General features: G+C 48.9%; 1 protein-coding gene and 1 pseudogene across 2 annotated transcripts in view; one reads left to right on the top strand and one right to left on the bottom strand.

The window, feature by feature from the left end:
- PODXL (podocalyxin like) overlaps window positions 1–23,006 on the bottom strand; it is a 57,615-nt gene that overhangs the window by 15,090 nt on the left and 19,519 nt on the right. The gene's annotated exons all lie outside the window — the stretch shown is intronic.
- LOC135268853 (large ribosomal subunit protein eL31-like) lies at window positions 3,113–3,686 on the top strand (annotated as a pseudogene).

Genomic DNA, 23,006 nt, shown 5'->3' with positions numbered 1-23,006 from the left:
CCAAATGTCTCCTGAGGGAGACAAAATCACTACCAGTGAAAACTACTGGTTTAAACAAGTTCAAATTCCTAAATCCTCCTAGGAACGCACAGACTGAAAACCAGAGACTTTCCAAGAACACATTCAACGAGTCTCTTTGTTTGCAGCTGAAGGGCTGAGATGGCCAGAAGACTTTAAAGCTTGATTCCATGAGTTGCTGAATTACGGTGTTAACTTAATTCATAACCTCACCAGGTCTCTTATGTGAAAATAGGACCCAGAGAATTTGGTTTGTGGTTGTTGTTGCTGTTGTTTTTGAGATGGAATTTCACTCTTGTTGCCCAGGCTGCAGTGCAATGGCGCGATCTCGGCTCACTGCAACCTCCGCTTCCTCCATTCAAGCAATTCTCCTGCCTCAGCCTCCCAAGTACCTGGGACAACAGGTGTGTACCACCACGCCCAGCTAATTTTTGTATGTTTAATGGACTTAGGATTTCATTATGTTGACCAGGCTGGTCTCGAACTCCTGAACTCAGGTGATCTGCCCACTTCAACCTCCCAAAGTGCTAGGATTACAAGCATGAGCCACTGCGCCCGGCCGCGTCTCTCTCCTCTTATAAGGATACCAGTCATTGGATTTAGAGCCCTCCCTAATTCCGTATGACTTCATGTTAACTTGATTACATCTGCAGAAACCCCATTTCTAAATAGGGTCACCTGCCCAGATACCAGGTACCAGAGGTTAGGATCTGACCATGTCTTTTTCGGGGGAATGCCATTCAGTCTCCTAATCTGCATCTCACTATAAAAACCAGGAGTCTTTCAAACATTAGAAAGTAACACTGTCTGCTTCAAAGAGAAAATAAATGTATTAAAAAGGTAATTTGGGGCTGGGCGCAGTGGCTCATGCCTGTAATCCCAGCACTTTTGGAGGCCAAGGCAGGCAGGTCAAAAAATCGAAACCATCCTGGCCAACATGATGAAACCCCACCTCTATTAAAAAATACAAAATTTAACTGGGTGTGGTGGTGCGTGCCTGTAATCCCAGCCACTCAGGAGGCTGAGGTGGGAGAATCGCTTGAACCCAGAAGGCGGACGTTGCAGTGAACTGAGATTATGCCACTGCACTCCAGCCTGGGCAACAGAGCAAGACTCTGTCTCAAAAAATAAATAAATAAATAATAAAAGGGTAAATCGTTGGCTAATAAAAATACTTGAGGTTGCTAAAGAATCAAGCGTAAGTCAGAAACAGTGCCCGAGACCTCTTCTCCTGAATGTGTCTGGTGAGGTCATCACTTCTACCAGCATCGAGCACCAGTTCACACCACTGGCAACATCAGTACTGGATGCTGGCTTTTATCTGAGATGACAGTGTGCAAGGATACTGTCCGTAAGAGGTCTTTCCATTTACTTTTATGACTGGCACCATGGGGAACCCCCTGGTTCTATCCATATTCCTTCCTGCTGCATTATTTAGCCACATGTAGGGTTCACACTACGTAAATCTGATTAAATGTAATAGGCCACTTATTCTGCCCTAGAGTGAGCTCCTATGGTCTGTGGGGTAATCATGATAGTGAAGAAAGCATCCTGGGAGTCCAGAAACGGTGCTGCTAACAGAAGCCTGGCAGCCTAGAGGGCACAAGCAGGTCTGGGACGTGCCTCCCTCCACCACAGCCACTTGGCCATGGGTCCACAGTGCCATATTAGGCGACGGAGAAAGACACTGATAGGCAGAAGGGGTCATCTTGTCCATCTGATTACCAAGAGCCTTCTCTAGAGCCGTGCACACATCCTCACACTCCAGACCTATCCTGGCAGGTCCCTCCACCCGCCTGCCTGACCTTCCGAATCCCACTGATGCCCCAGCGAGTGCCGTTGCTTCTACATTCCCTAGCGTTGCTTTAAAAATCATCAGCTCCAGCCGGGCATGGTGGCTCATGCCTATAATCCAAGCACTTTGGAGGCCAAGGCGGGCGGATCACCTGAGGTTGGGAATTCAAGACCAGCCTGACTAACGTGGTGAAACCCCGTATTAAAAAAAAAAAAATCATCAGCTCCTGCCGATGAATCTGTTCAGAACCTGGCCTCAGCGCCTTTCCTTCAAAAACAAAAGACCAGGAAATGTATTCTTTAAAGTCTAGCCACTGGGAGAATTTTCTTTCGACACCACCCTTCAGGACCTCCCCTAAATAGGGATCTTCTCCTGTCGCCATCCACTTTCGGCTCGCACTAGCATATGACCCCAAATCATATAAAACCAGGCCTGGCTTTTTCACTCCTCAGTCAGCTGATCACAGGGAGTTAACTCTCTTGGAGACCTCTGGGTACGGGCTAGGGCAAGAACAGGCATTCTGAGGGTGGGAGCCACGCTGCAATTTCCACTGTGCTCCTTTAAGACTAGCCCAAGCCTGGTCCTGTATCTAACACCTTCAATCTGACAGTGGAAAGCCGCAAAATAAACCTGAAGAAAAAAAACCAATGAAATAGGAACCAAAATACAATAGCAAATAGCAAAATCAAAAATTGATTTTTTTAAAAAGGACTAATAAAGTACTAAAAAGTCTTTGGAGAAGGAAAAAAACAGCCTGGCCAACATGGTGAAACCCCATCTCTACTAAAAATACAAAAATTAGCCAGGCGTGGTGGTGGGCACCTGTAATCCCAGCTACTTGGGAGGCTGAGGCAGGAGAATCATTTGAACCCGGGAGGCGGAGGTTGCAGTGAGCCGAGATCACGCCATTGCACTCCAGCCTGGGCAATAGGGTGAGACTCCGTCTCAAAAACAAGGGAAAAAAATCCAAAGGCATAAGTAAACAATGTGAGGTACAAAAAATAATAATGGATATTTAAAGCATAATACCTTATGGGCAAATACTTATAAATTTGAGGCAGATGAAATGGACACATTTATTTTTTCTTTTTCTTTTTTTTGAAGCAGGGTCTCACTCTGTCCCACAAACTGGAGTGCAATGGTGTGATCTTGGCTCACTATAACCTCCTGGGGTCAAGCAATCCTCCTACCTCAGCCTCCTGGGTAGCTAGGACTACAGGCATGCACCACCACGCCCAGCTAAAACTTTTGTAATTTTTGTAGAGACAGGGTTTCACCACGTAGCCGAGGCTGGTCTCACACCTGGGCTCAAGCGATCCGTGTGCCTCGGCCTCCCAAAGTGCAAGAACTCTAGATGTGAGACACTGTGCCCACACAAATCTCTTGGGAAAAGCAAACTTAACTAGAGTAACTCAAGGAAAATGGAAATGGAAATAATCATTTATTCTATAATCAGAAAGAAATTGAGCCTTTCCAACTTGGGTGCAGTAAAATGGCTCCTGCAAAGGTTAGTAAGAAGAAAAGCCATTCTGCCATCAGTGAGGTGGTGACCCAAGAATGCACCCATCAACAATCCCAAGCACATCCATGGAGTGGGCTTCAAGAAGCATGCCCCTCGGGCACTCACAGAGGGTCAGAAATTTGCCATGCAGGAGATGGGAACTCCAGAGGTCCGCACTGATACCAGGCTCGTCAAAGCTGCCTGGGCCAAAGAAATAAAGGATGTTCCCTATCTATCCTTGGTGCAGTTGTCCAGGAAACTGCATAAGGATGAAGAGTCACCAAACAAGCTCTATACTTTGGTTACCCACGTACCTGTTACCACTTTCAAAAATCTGTAGTCAATGTGGATAAGAACTAACTGCTGACTATCGAATACATCCAATAAAGTTATAAAACCACAGGCCAGGCGCGGTGGCTCACGCCTATAATCCCAGCACTTTGGGAGGCCGATGCGGGTGGATCACGAGGTCAAGAGATCGAGACCATCCTGGTCAACATGGTGAAACCCCGTCTCTATTAAAAAAACAAAAATTAGCTGGGCATGGTGGTGCGTGCCTGTAGTCCCAGGTACTCAGGAGGCTGAGGCAGGAGAATTGCCTGAACCCAGGAGGCGGAGGTTGCGGTGAGCCGAGATCGCGCCATTGCACTCCAGCCTGGGTAACAAGAGCGAGACTCCATCTCAAAAAAAAAAACTTATAAAACCACAAAAAAGGGGGAAAAAAAGAAATCAATTAGGTAGTTAATACTTTGATCATAAAAAAACTCCAGGATTCCAAGATCCAGTCATTCTGGCCTTACATGAACTTTATCACAGTCTGTTCTGTTTTAGTATGTGTCTGTAAAAGGAACGGTTTAATATACAATTATTGACCAACAAAACATGAAAAGCGCAAACCGAAGAAAAAGACTCACACATTTAGCGTCGAAGTTAAGAATTTGTGTTCATTAAAAGAAACAATAGGACTTCCAGTTTCAGCTAATAAGGGTAGCGACTGGAAGAACTTTGCTGCTACTCTGACTACAAGAAAAAAGCTGAGAGGCTGGGTGCGGTGGCTCACGCCTGTAATCCCAGCACTTTGGGAGACTGAGGCAGGCAGATCACAAGGTCAGGAGTTCGAGACCAGTCTGCCCAGTATGGTGAAACCCCATCTCTACTAAAAATACAAAAATTAGCCAGGTGTGGTGGCGGGCGCCTGGACAAAGTTTGGTAAGAAGATTATTTGTTTTTTTATTTTGAGATGGACTTTGTCGCCCAGGCTGGCCTCCCGGGTTCAAGCAATTCTCCTGCCTCAGCCTCCTGAGTAGCTGAGATTACAGGCACATGCCACCACGCCCAGCTAATTTTTGTACTGTTAGTAGAGACGGGGTTACACCATGTTGGTCAGGCTGGCCTGGAGCTCCTGACGTCGTGATGTGCCTACCTCAGCCTCACAAAGTGCTGGGATTACAGGCGTGAGCCACCATGCCAGGCCGATTGAGGTCAATTTCTAAAAGAGTTTCTAAAAGCTGTTTATGTGTTAGTATGAAAATGTGAAGCCCTGGGAGCTGCAGGCATGGGAAGGCCCACAACCCAGGGCAGCTTCCTCCTAGGAACCCCGCCAGGTGCTCACAGGAAGCCTGGAAAAAGCAACCCCTTGCAGGCGGGGCTGGCGGGGGGAAGAAAACAGCCAGTGCTGAAACTCCATTCCCTCCACATTTCTATAGGGAAGGAAAAAAAGCCTTTCCAGTGGAAATCAACAAAAACTACACCCTGAGGGCACTGGCGGAAACCTTCTGTAGCCAGGCAAGAGAACAGGAAAAATGAAACAGCGCCTTACTCCTGGAGCAGGGCAGGGCTACGGGCTAAACCCAGCTGTAACTTCTAGGAAAGAGGCAGGACGCCCTCAAGCTCAGCTTCCCAGTGCCTGAGTGACACTTAAACGCAACATCAGGGAATGGTCCCCTCTCCTGTTCTACAAGGCCAGCAAGGGTGAAGTGAAAAATAACAGTGGAGCGGCCGGGTGCGGTGGCTCACATCTGTAATCCCAGCACTTTGAGGCCAAGGCAGGTAGGTCACCTGTGGTCAGGGGTTCGAGACCAGCCTAGCCAACACAGTGAAACACTCTCTCTACTAAAAATACAAAAAATTAGTCGGGCATAGTGGCATGTGCTGTAGTCTCAGCTACTCAGGAGGCTGAGGCAGGAGAATCACTTGAACCTGGGAGGCGGAGGTTGCAATGAGCCTAGATCGCGCCACTGCACTCCAGCCTGGGCAACACAGCGAGGCTGCATCTCAAATAAAAACAGTAAAATACAGTTGGAGGGAGCTGAAAAAGGCAGACTCTTTGAGGAACAGCAAACAGTGATGACTTACAGCCAAGCAGGGATAGAGAGAGAGAGATTACTGGAGGACTTGGCAGCCCCGAGTGCATTCACGGTATCCATAGCAACAACAAATTGTAAACCCAGCCCAACTCCTGCCTTGATTAACATAAACCTTCACACTAAAGACACAGCAAAAGAAAAGCCACACATGAGGCAGCCACCCATCTACTTTCTGTCTCCAGACTCACCTATTCTGGGAAGTTCATGTAAATGGAATCATACACCACGTGGTCTCTGTGACTAGCTTCTTTCACTATGATGTGTTTTCAAGCTTTTCCTTTCCGCTTTTGTTTTCCATGTTCATCCATGCTAGCAGGGGCCCGATCCTTACTCCTTTGTATTGCTGAGTGATATTTCATAGTGTGGAGCTTCCATTTTTTGTTCATCCATTCGTCGGTTGATGAGCATTTTGGCTGTTTTAAGCCTTGTGCTATTATGAATAATGCTGCTATAAACACTTGTATGCGAGTGTTTGTGTGGACATGTTTTCACTTCCCTTGGGCACATACTTAGGAGTGGAATTGCTGGGTCACGTGGTAACTCTTTATTTAGTATTTTGAGGGACTGCCAAGCCATTTTCCAAAGTGGCTGCCCCATTTTACATGTCAATCAGCAACGCTTTTGTGAATCCAATTTTTCCAGTCCTTGCCAACAGTTATTGTCTTTTCCATGATTGCCATTTTAGTGGGCATGAAGTAATCTCTCATTGTGGTTTTAATTTTTATTTCCCTAATGACTAATCAAATCCAGCACTACCCAGAAAGGACAATACATCATGACCAAGCGAGGCTCACCTCATGGACAGTTCAGTATTTGAAAAATCAGTCAATGCAATTCACCAAAGCGAAATAAGAAAAACCATATGATCACCTTTATATATGCAGAAAAATCATCTAACAAAAAAAAAAAATTCTTTTTCCAGGGACAGAGCCTCGCTCTGTCACCCGGGCTGGAGTGCAGTGGTGCGATCTTGCTCACTGCAGCCTCCACCTCTCAGGTTCAAGCACTTCTCTTGGCTCAGCCTCCCAAGTAGCTGGGACTATAGGTGCACACTGCCATGCCCAGCTAATTTCTGTACTTTAGTAGAGACAGTGTTTCACCATGTTGCCCAGGCTGGTCTCAAACTCCTGAGCTCAGGCAATCTGCCCACCTCAGCTTCCTAAAGTGCTGGGATTACACATGAGCCACCCCGCCCGCCAACCTAACAAAATTTAACATCCATTCATGATTTACAAAAACCTTTCAGGGGGACTGCGGGTGGGGTTAATTAAAAAAAAAAAAAAAAAAAAAAACCTTTCAGCAAACCAGGAATAATAGGAAACTTCCCTCACCTAATTAGTGATGTCTCCAAATAAACCTACACCTAACATCATACTTAATGGGAAGAGACTGAATGCTTTGCTGTGAAATTTGAGAACAAAGCAAGGATGTCCTCTCTTTCCACTCCTATTGAACACTGTACTGTAACTCCTACCAAGTTCAATAGGAAACACACACACACACACAGATACACACACAGACACAGACACACACAGACACAGATACACACACAGACACACACATACACACATACACACACAGACACACACACACACACACAGAAACACACACAGACACACACAGACACAGACACACACACACACAAAACAACAAGGAAAACCCAACCATAAAAACCCAATTTTTTAAAACAGGCAAAAGATCTCCAAGGAAAATTACCAAAGAAGATATACAATGGCAAATAAGGATACGAAAAGATGCTCGTCATTAGTCATCAGGCAAATGCAAATTCAAGCTCTAATGCAACACCATTACATACCTACTGGAATGGCTGAAATCAAACAAATGACGATCCCAAATGCCCAACAGGAACTCTCATGCATTGCTGGTCGGAATGCACAATGGTACAGATATTTTGGAAAACAGTTTAGCAGTTTCTTTTAAAGTGAAGCAAACAATTATTATATGACTCAGCAATTCCATTCTTATTTACCTACTCAAAATGTAAACCTACAGTCACACAAAAACCTCCATGCAAATGTTTATAACTGTTTTACTTACAATCACTCAAAATTGAGAATCACCAAGATACTCCTCCGCAAGTGAATGGGTATTATATGGCCATATAATGACTACTCAGCAATAAAAAGGAATGAACTAGTGATTCATGTGACAGCATAGATGAGACTTAAATACATTTTGCTAACTAAAAGCCAAGAGTCTGCACAGCATTTGATTCCATTTTGATTTTATGGAAAGGGCAAAATGATAGGGATAGAAAACAGATCGGTGGGCACCAAAGGTTGAGGGAAATGGGAGGAGCTGACTCCTCAACTCCATACAAGGTTATTTTTAGGACAGTGAGTGATGGACAAGAATCCACAAGACTTTATATTTGTTGAAACCCAAAGATTTGTGTCTTCTAAGAATTAACTTTACTTAATACCAATTATAATCACCTGGCATGTCCAGGAAATCCTAGGATGTAATGGAGACTATGAAAATCAATTTAACTATATTATAAATGTGTAACATGGGCTGGGCGTGGTGGCTCACACCTGTAATCCCAGCACTTTGGGAGGCTGAGGCGGGCGGATCACCTGAGGTCAGGAGTTCGAGACCAACCTGGCCAATGTGGCGAAACCCCATCTCTACTACTCTACCAAAAAAAAAATACGAAAATTAGCAGGTCATGGTGGCGTGCACCTGTAATCCTAGCTACTCAGGAGGCTGAGACAGGAGAATTGCTTGAACCCAGGAGGCGGAGGTTGCAGTGAGCCAAGATCGCACCCCACTGCACTCCAGCCTAGAGGACAAGAGCAAAACTCCATCTCAAAAAAAAGTATAACATAACCTCGCTGAAGAGGGTGGAGAACAAGAGTTGACCTAAATGACCCTGGAAAAGTTTTTTAACTAGATACTGTAACAAAAGAACTGCATATAAACAATGTATTTTAAGTAACAAGACTGTTCCTCACAAGGGCATGTCAATTTCAAACCTACTTTACATGTATACTAGGATTGAACAAATGATTCGACAAATTATAGATAACATAAGCCAGGTCTCTAACTGTCCGAGAAAGAAGTTACAAATAAGTAAACAGGTAGAGAGGAGGCTAACCCTGAGATACTTGATGAGAGACACCAATGTCAGTCCCGACTCAGGTTGTAATAGACAAATAGATGATAGATAAGGAAATGAATACATACTAAACAAATGTATATTTTTCAGCTCTGTCCACTTAGAGCATCTAGGAGCAGTGACAAACCAGTAGCATAGGGTACACCCAGGGTCCATGTTTGGTTTCTGATACCATTCTACAATAAAATGAACCAAGGCTCCTTGGAGAAATGGCTTGATTCTAGTGCTGATGTAGGGAAAATGCAAGATGAGCCTGGAACATCGTGTGATGTCAGAAAGTAAAGAAGTGCTAAAAAAAAAAAAGGCCGGGCGCGGTGGCTCAAGCCTGTAATCCCAGCACTTTGGGAGGCCGAGGCGGGTGGATCACGAGGTCAAGAGATCGAGACCATCCCGGTCAACATGGTGAAACCCCGTCTCTACTAAAAATACAAAAAATTAGCTGGGCATAGTGGTGCGTGCCTGTAATCCCAGCTACTCAGGAGGCTGAGGCAGGAGAATTGCCTGAACCCAGGAGGCGGAGGTTGCGGTGAGCTGAGATTGTGCCATTGCACTCCAGCCTGGGTAACAAGAGCGAAACTCCATCTAAAAAAGAAGAAGGCAAGTCCAGCCTGCAAGACCAGAAAGAGAGGTCAGCAGGGAAGAGCTCATAATGGGCCAAACCTGGAACAATGTGAGCAAAAAAACAAGAAATACTGAATTAGAACCCCAAGGATAAAATCAATATCCATGAGTCCCTTCTGATAAATAAATGATTAAATAAATAAGTCATTCTTACAGTGGTATTCCAAAAAATTGTAGACAAGCCCCCAAAAACTTCTATACCTAAGAAAACAATCCAATAGAAAAAAATAAAAGAATTAAACATGCATTTCACAGAAAAAAAATAGCACAAACAGCCTAAGAATATCTGAAAATGTTAGTAATTAAGGAATGCAAAATAAGAAAGAATTTTCTTTTCATACCCATCAGACTGACAAATATTTCAAGGTCAGTACCAAGTGATAGCAAGAATATGAAGTAGTGTAAATTGGTTGAAACACTTTGGAAAAGAGTGTGGCGTTATCGAAGAAAGACATCCACAGCTTCCAATTGTTTTTTTTTAAGAGATGGAGTCTTGCTATGTTGCCCAGGCTGGAGTGCAGTGGCTATTCACAGGTGCGATCCCACTACTGATCAGCACAGGACTTTTGGCCTGCTCCGTTTTCAGCCTGGGCCAGTTCACCCTTCCTTAGGCAACCGACTCCCAGGAGGTCACCATACTGATGCTGAACTTAGCGCGGACACCGTTCGGCATAGCGCACTACAGCCCAGAACTCCTGGACTCAAGTGATCCTCCCACTACAGCCTCCTGAGTAGCTGGGACTACAAGCACATGCCACCATGCTGGTATTTTTTTTTTTTTTTTTTTTGAGATGGACTCTCCCTCTGTCCCCCAGGCTGGAGTGCAGTGGCACCATCTCAGCTCACTACAGCCTTCACCTCCCAGGTTCAAGTGATTTTCCTGCCTCAGCCTCCCCAGTAGCTGGGATTACAGACACCCACCACCACGCCTGGCTCATTTTTGTGTTTTTAACAGAGATGGGGTTTCACCATATTGTCCAGGCTGGTCTCAAACTTCTGACCTCAAGTGATCCACCCACCTATAGGCGTGAGCCACCACGCCCGGCCCACAACTTCCAATTGTATCACTAGGCATTTATCCTAGGGAGACACAAGTATGCATCACAGTGCATTTACAAGAATCCCCCTAAGAGTATTTTTACACTGGCCCCACATAGGTACCAAGAAATGCTGACAGTACAGTACAGTTGATAGTAGTCGTATGGACAAATAAACTGATAGTATATTCTCCTCGAATGCCATACAGGACTGAAAATGAGTGCACTGCATCTACATCTATTAGCATTAATCTAAAGACTACGACTAAACAAGAGGCTGGGTGCGGTGGCTCACGCTTGCAATCCCAGCACTTTGGGAGGCCGAGGCAGGCAGATCATGAGGTCAGGAGTTTGAGACCACCCTGGTCAACATGGTGAAACCCCGTCTCTACTGAAAATACAAAAATTAGCTGGGCGTGGTGGCGGGTGCTGTAATCCCAGCTACTTGGGAGGCTGAGGCAGGAGAATCACTTGAACCTGGGAGGCAGAGGTTGCAGTGAGCCGAGATCACACCACTGCACTCCAGCTTGGGCAACAGAGCTAGACACTGTCTCAAAAAAAAAAAAAAACTAAACAATAAAAGGAAGAACAAGAACACTTGGTTCCACTTACGGGGTTGAAAAATCGGCAAAACTAAGTGTTTTTAGGGAAACAGAAAATGTTACTAAAATTTTACAGAGAATTTAACACTAAGTTTAGGATCCCAGTTTTCTCCGGGGGAAATGGGGAGATGCAGCAGAAGATTCTGCTTTAGATTCTTGTTTTAAGGAAGGAGTGGCCGGCTGGGCTGAGTGATGAGACTGCCAAGAGAAGTCCCCGACAACCGCCACGTGCAGTTTCAGTGGGCACAGTGCAGGTGAAGCCGGACTCAGGCAGACTGAAGACGCAAGGAATGGCAGGAAGTGAGTTTGCACGTATGGACAAGTCGTTATCAAACGCTAGGGGCTCAGAGACATATGGCAGCACTGGAGGGAGCTGGTACAGTCCAGAAACTTGTTTCCTTTTTGAAGGCAGGAGATGCTAGAGCTGGTATGAATGCTTTGTGTATGTGTTCTCTTTCTACTGTTTCATAGGGTCCTTAAGAGGCAGAGGGAATATACCTGTGCCGACTCAGTGCCTGTAGAGGACCTGGCCTTCACTGGACAGTCAGACACTTTTTTTTTTTTTTGAGATGGAGTTTCACTCTTGTTACCCAGGCTGGAGTGCAATGGTGCGATCTCGGCTCACCGCAACCTCTGCCTCCTGGGTTCAGGCAATTCTCCTGCCTCAGCCTCCTGAGTAGCTGGGACTACAGGCACGCGCCACCATGCCCAGCTAATTTTTGTATTTTTAGTAGAAACGAGGTTTCACCATGTTGACCAGGATGGTCTCGATCTCTTGACCTCGTGATCCACCCGCCTCGGCCTCCCAAAGTGCTGGGATTACAGGCGTGAGCCACCGCGCCCGGCCCACTTTTTTTTTTTTAATATAGAGTCTTCCTGCCACCCAGGCTGGAGTACAGTGGCTTGATCTCAGCTCACTGTAATCTCGACCTCCTGGATTCAAGCGGTTCTCCTGCCTCAGCCTCCCAAGTAGCTGGGATTACAGGCGCCCACCACCCGGCTAAGTTTTGTATTTTTGAGTAGAGATGGGGTTTCACCATGTTGGCTGGTCTCAAACTCCTGACCTCAAGTGATCCACCTGCCTCAGCCTCCCAAAGTGCTGGGATTTCAGGCGTGAGCCACCACGCCCGGCTGATACTTCCATCTTTAAAACAGGAGGGAAGAAAATGGATACAGTCCTAAGTACAGCTGTATTTTGGTAGTAGAAAGAGTTTACATTTGACAGCTTTAATTTTCTCAATGAAGTCTAGATGAAATCAGCTATAGTGATATAGACAGAAAAAAGGAGGAGGGAGTGTTTGAGGGAAAAGTGTAAAATACTCATGTGGAAATAGGAATGTGAACCTGTTAGAGCAGAGGTTCTTCATCAAGCATCAGAATCACACAGAGGGCTTGTAAAAACACCTGCCGCTGGATCCAGCCCTAGAGTTCCTGATTCAGCAGGCCTGGGATATGCAGTACACATTTCTTTTCTTTTTTTTTTTTGAGACGGAGTTTCGCTCTTGTTACCCAGGCTGGAGTGCAATGGCACGATCTCGGCTCACCGCAACCTCCGCCTCCTGGGTTCAGGCAATTCTCCTGCCTCAGCCTCCTGAGTAGCTGGGATTACAAGCACGCGCCACTATGCCCAGCTAATTTTTTTGTATTTTTAGTAGAGACGGGGTTTCACCATGTTGACCAGGATGGTCTCAATCTCTTGACCTCGTGATCCACCCGCCTCGGCCTCCCAAAGTGCTGGGATTACAGGCTTGAGCCACCGCGCCCGGCCTGCAGTACACATTTCTAACACGTTCCCAACAGATTCTGATGCTTCTGGCCAGAGGACCACACTTTGAGAACCACTAGTCTAGAGAAGTAAAATATTGTCAAGTAGTACTTAGTGCCAAATTGAGGCATGTGATCATGAATTCACAGTTAATGCAATCAGCCAGATTTTACTGTAGCGGATGTTCAGATTTTACTGGGGCGATGTTCAGCTGCTTGGTATGGAAAAATGGAAGCAAAGGTTTATCTGAGAATGGGGTCTTGCTAGGTATGACATCAGGAGAGAGTGTAAGGAATTTGGGGATATCTTTGTAAGGTAGGGATTCTAATGGTGAATTGTTCACATAGAGGATAGATAAACAGAAATAAGGCCAGGTAGGGGCCGACAGGTAACGAGGAAGGTTACTGGACTTTGTTAAGTCCTGAGTTCAAGCATCGTGATGAGGTTTTACTTGAGCAGTTCAGTTGGAAGGTAGAGAGACAGTGATCCAAGGAGGAAATGCTGAGATTTCAGAGGTGATAGAGTTTGAGGAGCTAATAAAGTTCAGGGGGTGAAACGGGAATGACCGAATGAAGTAGAGATGAGAAAGGGTCGGGAAACAGAGGCCAGGGCATTTCACTGTTACTCAAGTGAGCACTGACGTCACCAAGAATGATGGCACCTATTGAGATGGAGAGGACGCAGTCAAAGTCTTCAGTGAGTGACGGACAGGGCTGCAGAGGTCAGTACATAACTGCAGGGTGGAAATGACATGACAGTCTGCTGGAGTTGAAGCCTATGTTGAATTAATTAACACAGCGCCAGCTCCCCCAGGGGGACAGTGGGGGGAGAAGGCAGACTTCAGCCTGCTCCCCTGGGGTTGGGAGGCTGCTTCAGTCTTCAAGGAGGGCCTGCTTCCTGTTCCTGGCTATTTCCAGACCTGGGATTGACTCTTGACTATTAATAGTGGGAAAGGAAACTGGAAAGAATGCTCCAGGAAGAGGGGTGTGGAAGGGGGCCGGGGAGGGGGTGGATGGGAGGCTCCAGCCTGGACACCAGCGTCGACCTCTCCTTCCTTCTTTATCCCCTGCTCACCACCCCCAACTCATCTCCACAGAAATAAAACAAAAAAGCTCTAAGGGGAAAGACAGGCAAGTCGAGCGGATGTGTTCCTGGATTGGCATGCCGATGGGAAGAGTGCAGGCTGGGAAATGGGAGGTCGGAACCTTCTCATCCTGCCTCTGCCTTGGACTCCCAGGCCTGGGCAAGCTGTCCGCCCTCCTGAAATGCATCTGTGAAAGGTAGGCCAGAAGATTCCTTATGCACGCACTCTCCTGAGCTGTGTACTAGGTAAGCCTGCGGTGGCTGTGATGGCAGAGCTATCCTAGTCAGTGGCTTCAGAGGGCTTGCTCTGGGCCTCACTAGGGGTACAGGCAAGGCCGTTCCAAGGGTACCCAACCCTAACACTCATTTGTCCAAACTGTGACATTTGCTGCATGAGCCCCTTCTTTCCAGGGGGTGCAGGGAGCTGCTGGGACTTGGGAAGGGCCTGGTGTGATGCCCTTGCAGGTTCAGCCAAGTTGAAGTCGACACCCCATGCTCCCACCCCCAGCTCCCCAGGGCTCAGCTCTCTAGGGCGCACCTTCTCAGGCTGCAAGTCCTGCCGCTTATTGTACACTGGCCCTTTTATTGCCAGGCTTCTGGTTGGTAGCTGGGCAGGACAGCGGGGTGGGGTGGGATGGGAGAGCTGGGTTAGTTTAAGATACCTGGGGCTGCTCTCTGTTCTCCTGGCCAGGACTCCTCCCAGCACCAAGGCATCAGGTGCCCCCTCTTGCCGCTGCATGCAGCCCCCCTCTCTCCCCTGCCTTCCTTGTGAAGGACGTGATGCTCCCCATGTTACGGTCCCACCTCTGTGTGTCTCGGGCTTTCTTAATCAGGTCAGAACTGGGCTCAGTGGCTCACACCTGTAATCCCAGCACTTTGGGAAGCCGAGGTGGGAGAATCACTCGAGCCCAGGAGTTTGATACCAGACTGGGCAACATAAGCAAGACTGCATCTCTACAAAATAATCAAAACATTAGCCGGGCATGGTGGGGAGCACCTGTAGTCCCAGCTACTCAGGATATTGAGGTGGGAGGATCACTTGAGCCCAGGAGTTTGAGGCTGCAGTGAGCTGTGATCACACCACTATACTCCAGCCTGGGCAATGGGGAGAGATGATGTCTTAAAAAAAACAAAAAAATTTAAGTCAGTGTCTTTCATTCCAGGTGGGTCTTTCTAATTCCCTGGCCCAGCTCTTCCTTAGTTGGGCACTCATTTCCTTCCAATGAAAAGGCCCTTCCGGATCCCTCCACCCCAGTGGGTCCTATCCTTGGTCCAGAGCTGTTGGCTCTGGTCTTCTGCTCTGGAATCTTATTAATGCTATATCCACCCACTCATAAACAATTGCCCTCCATGGTTTTAAGAAAACCAGGTCAGACAGGCATGGCAGCTCAGCCTATAATCCCAGCACTTTGGTATCATCTGAGGTCGGAAGTTCAAGACCAGCCTGGCCAACATGGTAAAACCCTGTCTCTATAAAAATACAAAACAATTAGCTGGACATGGTTGTGGGAGCCTGTAATCACAGCTACTTGCGAGGCTGAGGCAGGAGAATCGCTTGAACCCAGGAGGCGGAGGTTGCGGTGAGCTGAGATCATGCCATTGCACTCCAACCTGGGCAAGAGTGAAACTCTGTCTCAAAAAAAAAAAAGAAAAGAAAAAGGAAACCAGTGTCTCCTCCTCTCTGCCCTGCAAGCTGCCAACCAGATGTGAGTGCCTGGAGGAGGAACCTGACCTGGGAGAAGAGCAAGGGGCTTGTCGGCAGAGGACAGTATGGGAAGGCAGTGGAGAAACTGACTCGCCTCACTCTTGCAAACCAGAGACAGCCATCTCCCCGGTCTGCTTGTGCCTGGGTGAACCTTGGTCCATGTCTGCACCTCGGGTCCTAAATCAGTTTACCTACGACTGCCATAACAAATTACCACAAGGGCTTGAAACAACAGAAATGTCATCTCTCACCATGCTGGAAGCTGGAAGTCTAAAACCAAGGCGTGAGCTTCCGGCATTCGTGGCTGAAGCAGCAACCCTCCACCTCTGCCTTAGAAGTCACAGGGCCACCTTCGCTATGTGCCTCTTATGAGGACACTTGTCATCGGATTTAGGGCGCACTCACTTAAATCCAGGACGCTCTCATCTTGAGGTCCTTAATTATTACCTGTCAAGATCCTCTGTCCACATAAGATAATCATCACAGGTACCAAGATTTTTACTTGTATCTTTTTTGAGGAAGGGAGGATTTTTGGTCTGCTATAGGTCCCTATCTGGAAATAGGGGGTAGTGACTCCTGGGGTTGCTCTCTTTCCCTCCAAATGGTCCCCTGCTTGGGCTAAGGACCCCAAAAGTGGGGTGGCTCAACTTCCCTGGGTATAAGGGGTATGACGGCCTGAATGTCTGGGTCCCACACCCAATGCATATGTTGAAGCCCTAACCCCCAGTGTGCAAGTCTCAGGAGGCAGAGCCTTTGGGAAATACTTAGGTTTAGATGAGGTCCTCAGGATGGACCCTCCATGATGGGATCAGTGTCCTTTTACGAAGAGGAAGAGGCCGGGTACGGTGGCTCACACCTGTAATCCCAGCACTTTGCGAGGCCGAGGCGGGTAGATCATGAGGTCAGGAGATTGAGACCATCCTGGCTAACACAGAGAAACCCCGTCTCTATTAAAAATGCAAAAAATTTGCTGGGTGTGGTGGTGTGTGCTTTTAGTCCCAGCTACTCAGGATGCTGAGGCAGGAGAATCGCTTGAACCGGGAGGCGGAGGTGGCAGCGAGCTGGGATCACACCACTGCATTTCAGCCTGGGTGACAGAGCAAGACTCCATCTCAAAAACAAAGAAGAGAAAGAGACAGCAGAACTCCTCTCTCTGCATCGTGAGATCAGAGCCTGAAGGCACTGTCTGCAAGCCAGGAAATCCCTCGCTAGAACCTGACCATGGTGGACCCCTGATCTGCGACTTTCAGCCCCCCAGAACTGTGAGAAATAAATGTCTGCGACTTAAGCCATCCAGCTGATAGTATATTGTTATACTTTAACAGAAGCCAGAGCTGAGACAAAGGGTTCAGGGTGGAGGTTAATAACAAGGACACAGCAGGAAGGGCTGCTCCAACTGTCCGGGGCAGGGCCTGGTTCCCAACCTGCTCCCCTCACCTACCCCCACCCAGGCTGAGTGTCAGGTAGACAAGCGCAGGCACAGGCTCAGTCTTGCGCCAAAACCCCCCACAACCCCGTCCCTTCCCTGGGACCCTGGCAGTTCTGCTGGCTCAGCAGGACAGCACCCCAGAGGTAGGGTCATCAGGGCTGCCTCTCACATCACCTCTCCCAGAGGGGCCCGGAGCTGCCCCTCAGGGGAGATAATTCCAGGCATGTCAAATCTGTAATTGTTCTGCCCTTATCAGCTTGTTTCAGCTGGCCTGCCTGGCACCCGCCGCTCCCCCTAGGGTGGGGCCCACATGCCTGCTTCCCTGGGCAGGAGAGGGCTGCCACTGTCCAGCGTGGCGATGTCCCGGCGATGGGGAAGGGCAGCTTTCACTTGGGTGCATTTCTCAGGGAGGGCACTGTGGCCAGATGCCCTGTAAGACGCCCTGGCTCACACCCCTTCTTCCTCCTGGGACTGACAAGTCCTCATTCTTTCCTGTACCCAATACCTGGGAGCAGGGCACAGCACCCAAGGATACTTGGCTCCCATCTGCCCACATCCCTGCCCCAGAGGTGCCCTTCTGTGGCTCCCCTACCAAAGCAGTACAGGACAGAGGCTAGGAACATGTACCTCGGAGTCAGACCACTGGCTTCCACTCCACACACTAGCTGTAGAGCCAGGCGAGAGTCTCAACTTAACACAAATGTCTGAATGCTGTTCCTCGGTTTCCCCATCTGTCAAAAGCGGAGAGTAGGGTGATAAAAGTAACAAACTCTATACCTTTGAGTATTTAGAGCAGTGTGTGCACATGGAGTGCCCGATCTATGTCATCGATAATTACATTCCTGCTGAGCAGTGCAGGGGGAAGGAAAGGCGATCACTCTCCCGCCTGGCGCCGCACCCCACCTCCCCTTCCCTGTTAGAGCCACTCACACCTGCACAGGCCTTGCTGAGGTGAGAGTGGGTGCAGGTCTGCCCAGACCCATGGGACCCTTCCTTCCCAGGGAGGCAGGGCTGATCTGGGGAGGGGAGAGGATGAGGCACCAGGGCAGCTGTGGTCAAGAGAAGACTCAGATGAGGGGCTGAGCCTGAACCTTGCTGGAGAAGGAAAGGAAACCCAGGCCTGGGGGACCCCAGCTCCAGGAAGTGTTTCCTGAGGGGCTTTCCGGCTGTCAGCCTCAAGTTCTGTCCTGATAGCGACCCCGTACCCCAGTCCTGGTGGGGCAAGGCTGCTATGAGAGCTCTCTGTGAGGCCGTTGGTGTCAGGGCCACAGGGATGGCTGGCGGGGATGGGCACAGGGGTGGGGTGGGGGTCGAGGGGACCGGAGCTCAGACTTCACTGGGTGTGCCCTTCTCCCTCTCGGGCCTGGGTTTCCTGCTCAGGGACATGAAGCTCAGTCACTTCCGCCTCCTTCCCTTGACCATCATGATGGGTGTGGACCAAGATGGAAGTGATCAGTGTGACTCTGGATGAAGAAGGCAGGGAACTCAAATGTATTCAAAGATACTGACTGTGGCCGGGTGCAGTGGCTCACACCTGGAATCCCAGCACTTTGGGAGGCTGAGGTGGGCAGATCGACTGACATCAGGAATTTGAGACCAGCCCGGGCAACATGGTGAAACCCCATCTCTACCAAAAACACACACACACAAATTAGCCAGGTGTGGTGGCGTGTGCCTGTAGTCCTAGCTGCTATTCAGGAGGCTGAGGTGGGAGGATGGCTCGAGCCTGGCAGGCAGAGGTTGTAGTGAGCCAAGATCGGGCCACTGCACTCCAGCCTAGGTGACAGAACAAGACCCCATCTCAAAAAAAAAAGAAGAAAAGAAAAATATATTAACCATCAATGGGGGGCCATTAAGGAGATACTTAATTCTCAAAATGACATGAGATATGTGTTATTATCCCCATTTTGAAGGTGAAGGAAGTCTGGCAGGCAGGGAAGGGGGAGTTGGCATTTCATGGGTGCAGAGCTTCAGTGATGGATGATGAATAAAATCTTTTGCAGGTGGGTGGTGGTAGCAGCTGCCCGACAATGTGAACGTACTTAATGCCGCTGAACTGCACCCCTAAAAATTGTTACTACGCTGTTTTACACTACATCGATTGGAACATACACACAAAAGTGAAGAAACTGTTCAACGCCCTGGCAAGTCAACAGGTCAGTTTGGGACGCCAGTCTGACTGGGAGCAGCTTTCTCTCCACGGCACCGTGTGCAGGAAAGACCGCCCTCTCGTGTGTGGAATCTCTCTGGTACACAGTAACGTACAGCGGGGGTCACACGCTTTTTCCATAGAAGGTCGAAGTAAATGTCTTAGGCCTTGTAGGGGGCCATACAGTCTCTGCCGCAACTATTCAACTTTGCCTCATGGGCCTGAAGGCAACCACAGACAACCTGTATGTAAATGGGTTTGGTTGTGTTCCAAAAAAGCTTTACTGACAAATACAGCCGGCCAAGCAGTCAGGTGCCGACCGCTGATGTCTAAGATCCCCTGGGGCTAGGCCTACTTTTTTTTTTTCTTTTTTTTTTTTTTAATAACGACAGGGTTTCACCATGTTGGCCAGGCTGATCTTGAACTCCTGACCTCAGGTAATCCACCTGCCTTGGCCTCCCCAGAGTGCTAGGATTACAGGCGTGAGCCACCATGCCTGGCCATTTGTTTTTTTTGAGATGGTCTCTCTGTTGCCAGGCTGGAGTACAGTGGCACAATCACAGCTCATTGCAGCCTTGACCTCCCAGGCTCAAGCTATCCTCCCACCTCAGCCTCCCGAGTAGCTAGGACTACAAGTGCTTATCACCAGGCCCAACTAATGTATTAATTTTTTTTTTATAGAGACAGAGTCTCGCTATGTTGTCCAGGCTGGTCTCAAACTCCTGAGGCCAAGTGATCCTCCCTCCTCTGCTTCCCAAAGTGCTGGGATTATAGGCAGGAGCCACTGTGCTTGGCCAAAGAGGTCCATGTTTTTAACCCAGCTGTGGATCCTATTCTGACTTCCCTAAAAAGCCTGATGAATGTCACTTGTACCAGCCTGTTAGAAACCAAGCCACATCATGGCAAATTGGGAAAAATATTTGCAACTCATATGGCAAACGGAAAGACCTAAGTGGTTAGCTAGCTACTCAACCACTTAAAAAGTAAGATAGGGCTGAGTGCAGTGGCCCATGCCTGTAATCCAAGCACTTTGGGAGGCCAAGGTGGGCAGATCACAAGGTCAAGAGATCAAGACCATCCTGGCCAACATGGTGAAACCCCATCTTTAATAAAAATGCAAAAATTAGCTGGACACACCTGTAGTCCCAACCACGCAGGAGGCTGAGGCAGGAGAATCGCTTGAACCCGGGAGGCAGAGGTTGCAGTGAGCCGAAATCAGGCCACTGCATTCCAGCCAAGACAGATCGAGACCCCATCTAAATTAAAAAAAAAAAAAAAAAAAACTAAGATAGATTTTAAAATCTGAAAGTTCCACAATCCAGTAATAGACACTGGGGGGTGTGGCATATAGCATGATGCGTCCTTGGAGAGATGCACTCCCCTCTGATGACTGGTGCCATCCACTGATGTTGCCACCCCTCAGTGGGCAGATGCTGAGGCTTCCATGGGAGGGACCATGACTGTTTCCTTCATATCCCCGGCACCTGCACAGCACCCGGTCCCAGCAAACACCTGATAAGTGTGTTCCAGGATGGTGCTTACACCCTCGGGCCAGCGGTAGCCGGTGTCAGGGCTGGGGTACAAGTCAGCCAGCAACCCCAGTGAGTCGAACACAGCAAGTTAAGGCACCCAATCTGGCCTTCCCTGCCTCTCCTCCAGGGGCCTCTCCCTGTTGCTCCCTGTCCACAGCGCGCCTTTCCCTGGGAGGCTCACCTGCACTGCCTGCCTGGAGCCTGGTGTTTTCATTCCTTCGCTGTCCCGAGCTCACAGCAGGTTCTACTGTGTTCAGTGAGGAGGTTCTCAGAACAGCCCCTTTCCCTATCATTTTTAAAAATGATTCACTGAAGAATTACAGGCATTTGAAAAATGGCACATGGCCAGCGAGGTGGCTCACGCCTATAATCCCAGCACTGCACTTGGGGAGGCCAAGGCAGTTGGATCACTTGAAGTCAGGACTTCAAGACCAGCCTGGCCAAGATGATGAAACCCCGTCTCTACTAAAATTACAAAGATTAGCTGGGTATGGTGGCACACAGCTGCAGACCCAGCTCCTCAGGAGGCTGAAGCAGGAGGATCACCTGAGCCCTGGGAGGTTGAGGCTGCAGAGAGCCATAATTTGTGCCACTGCACTCCATGCCGGATGACAGAGTGAAACCCTGTATATATGTATGCATAAATTAGTTAAATAATTAATTGCCAGACCTGGTGGTGTGCACCTGTAGTCCCAGCTACTTGCAGGGCTGAGGTGGGAGAACTGCTTGAGCCTAGGAGGTCAAGGCTGCAGTGAGCTGTCATTGCAACACTGCACTCTGCCTGGGTGACACTGAGAACCTGTCTGAAAAAAACAAGGCCAGCCATGGTGGCTCATGCCTGTAATGGCAGCACTTTGGGAGGCCGAGGCAGGCAGATCACTTGAGGTCAAGAGTTCGAGACCAACTTGGCCAATATGGTGAAACCCTGTCTCTACTAAAAATACAAAAGCCAGCCGGGCATAGTGGCACACAACTGTAGTCCAAGCTATGCGGGAGGCTGGGGCAGGAGAATTGCTTGAACCCGGGAGTGGGAGGCAGAGGTTGCAGTGAGCCGAGACTGCAGCATTGCACTTCAGCCTGGGCGTGACAGCGAGACTGCCCCCAGCCGCCAAGAAAAAAGGTGCAGCTTGATGAACTGTCCTCGAGGGAACACGCGCATTTAACTAGCACAAGATCAGGAAACGGGACTGCTCGTCTCGGAAGCGCTGCCTGTGTTCCTCTCCACCCCGGAGGATAACCACTATTGTGCTGAAAAGATCCGGGGTTGTGCCTGTTGTGGGATTTCACATCATACCATCGTGACTCTCGAGTCTGGCTTCCTTCACTCCGCATTTGTTTTGTGTGGTGTGGGGTCGCAGACCGTTCGCCCTCATCACAGTGGAGTGCTCTATTGTGTGCGCATGCCACTATTTATTTACCCATTCTGCTACTCATGGGCATTTGGGTGGCTTCCGGTTGAGGGCGATCGAGAGTAGGGCTTCCATGACCATCGCAGTCTCTGTTGTTGGGGAACTTAGGCATGCCCTTCAAACAGGTCCACTGTGGCCCTGCAGAGCACAGGAGGGAGATGAACCAGGGGACCAGCTCCTGGCCCCTCCCCTGTGCTGTGGCCTAGTTGGCAAGATGCCACCCCCAGGCAGCCCCTCAGGCTGTCCCTGTGTGGGCTGCCCCACTCCGCTCTGTGTCCCAGACCCACTCTCTGACCGAGCTTCCCATTCCTGAGGCCTGGCAGGGAGGAGTGGCCGGGGCAGAAGCCGTCGGCGGGGAGCCAGTCTCATCCCCCTCAGTCCCACCCTGGCACGGCACCTGACAGGGCTCAGTTTCCACATAACGCAGACAGCATAGGGTTCGATGACCTCTGCAGTCCCACCTGATGAAAATCAGGCCCAGAGTTGATGACACTGCACCCTCCAAGTGGAGGTTAGAGGGCTGAAGCCCATCCCTGCCCCCTAACAGGACCTCGAGCCTCAGCAGGAAGCTTCTATAATTCTTTGTATAATTTCAAAATACATTCTTTGGATTACTCATGACGATAATTCTGTGGCTGAAGGCAGAGAGGTAACAGGAGAGCTTGGAATTCAATCGGTGTTGCCACCCAAGATCCCTCCCCTGCCACTCCCTGGGGCTCGGCCCACTGATACCCGCTCTGATTCGCCCCTCTCAACTGGTCCTGCACTCCCCATTCTCCTCCCCACCCCCACTCCTGCTGTTGTTGCTGTTCCTGACAAGTGGGGGCATCCCCATGCCGAGCCCCTGGAGCTTTG

The sequence above is a fragment of the Aotus nancymaae genome, unplaced genomic scaffold (genome assembly GCF_030222135.1).
Source record: "Aotus nancymaae isolate 86718 unplaced genomic scaffold, 86718_ANA_hifiasm-v0.15.2.pri h1tg000002l, whole genome shotgun sequence".
NCBI lineage: Eukaryota > Metazoa > Chordata > Mammalia > Primates > Aotidae > Aotus > Aotus nancymaae.
Note: the sequence above shows the minus strand (reverse complement) of the source record. Positions and strands in the feature narration are given on the sequence as shown.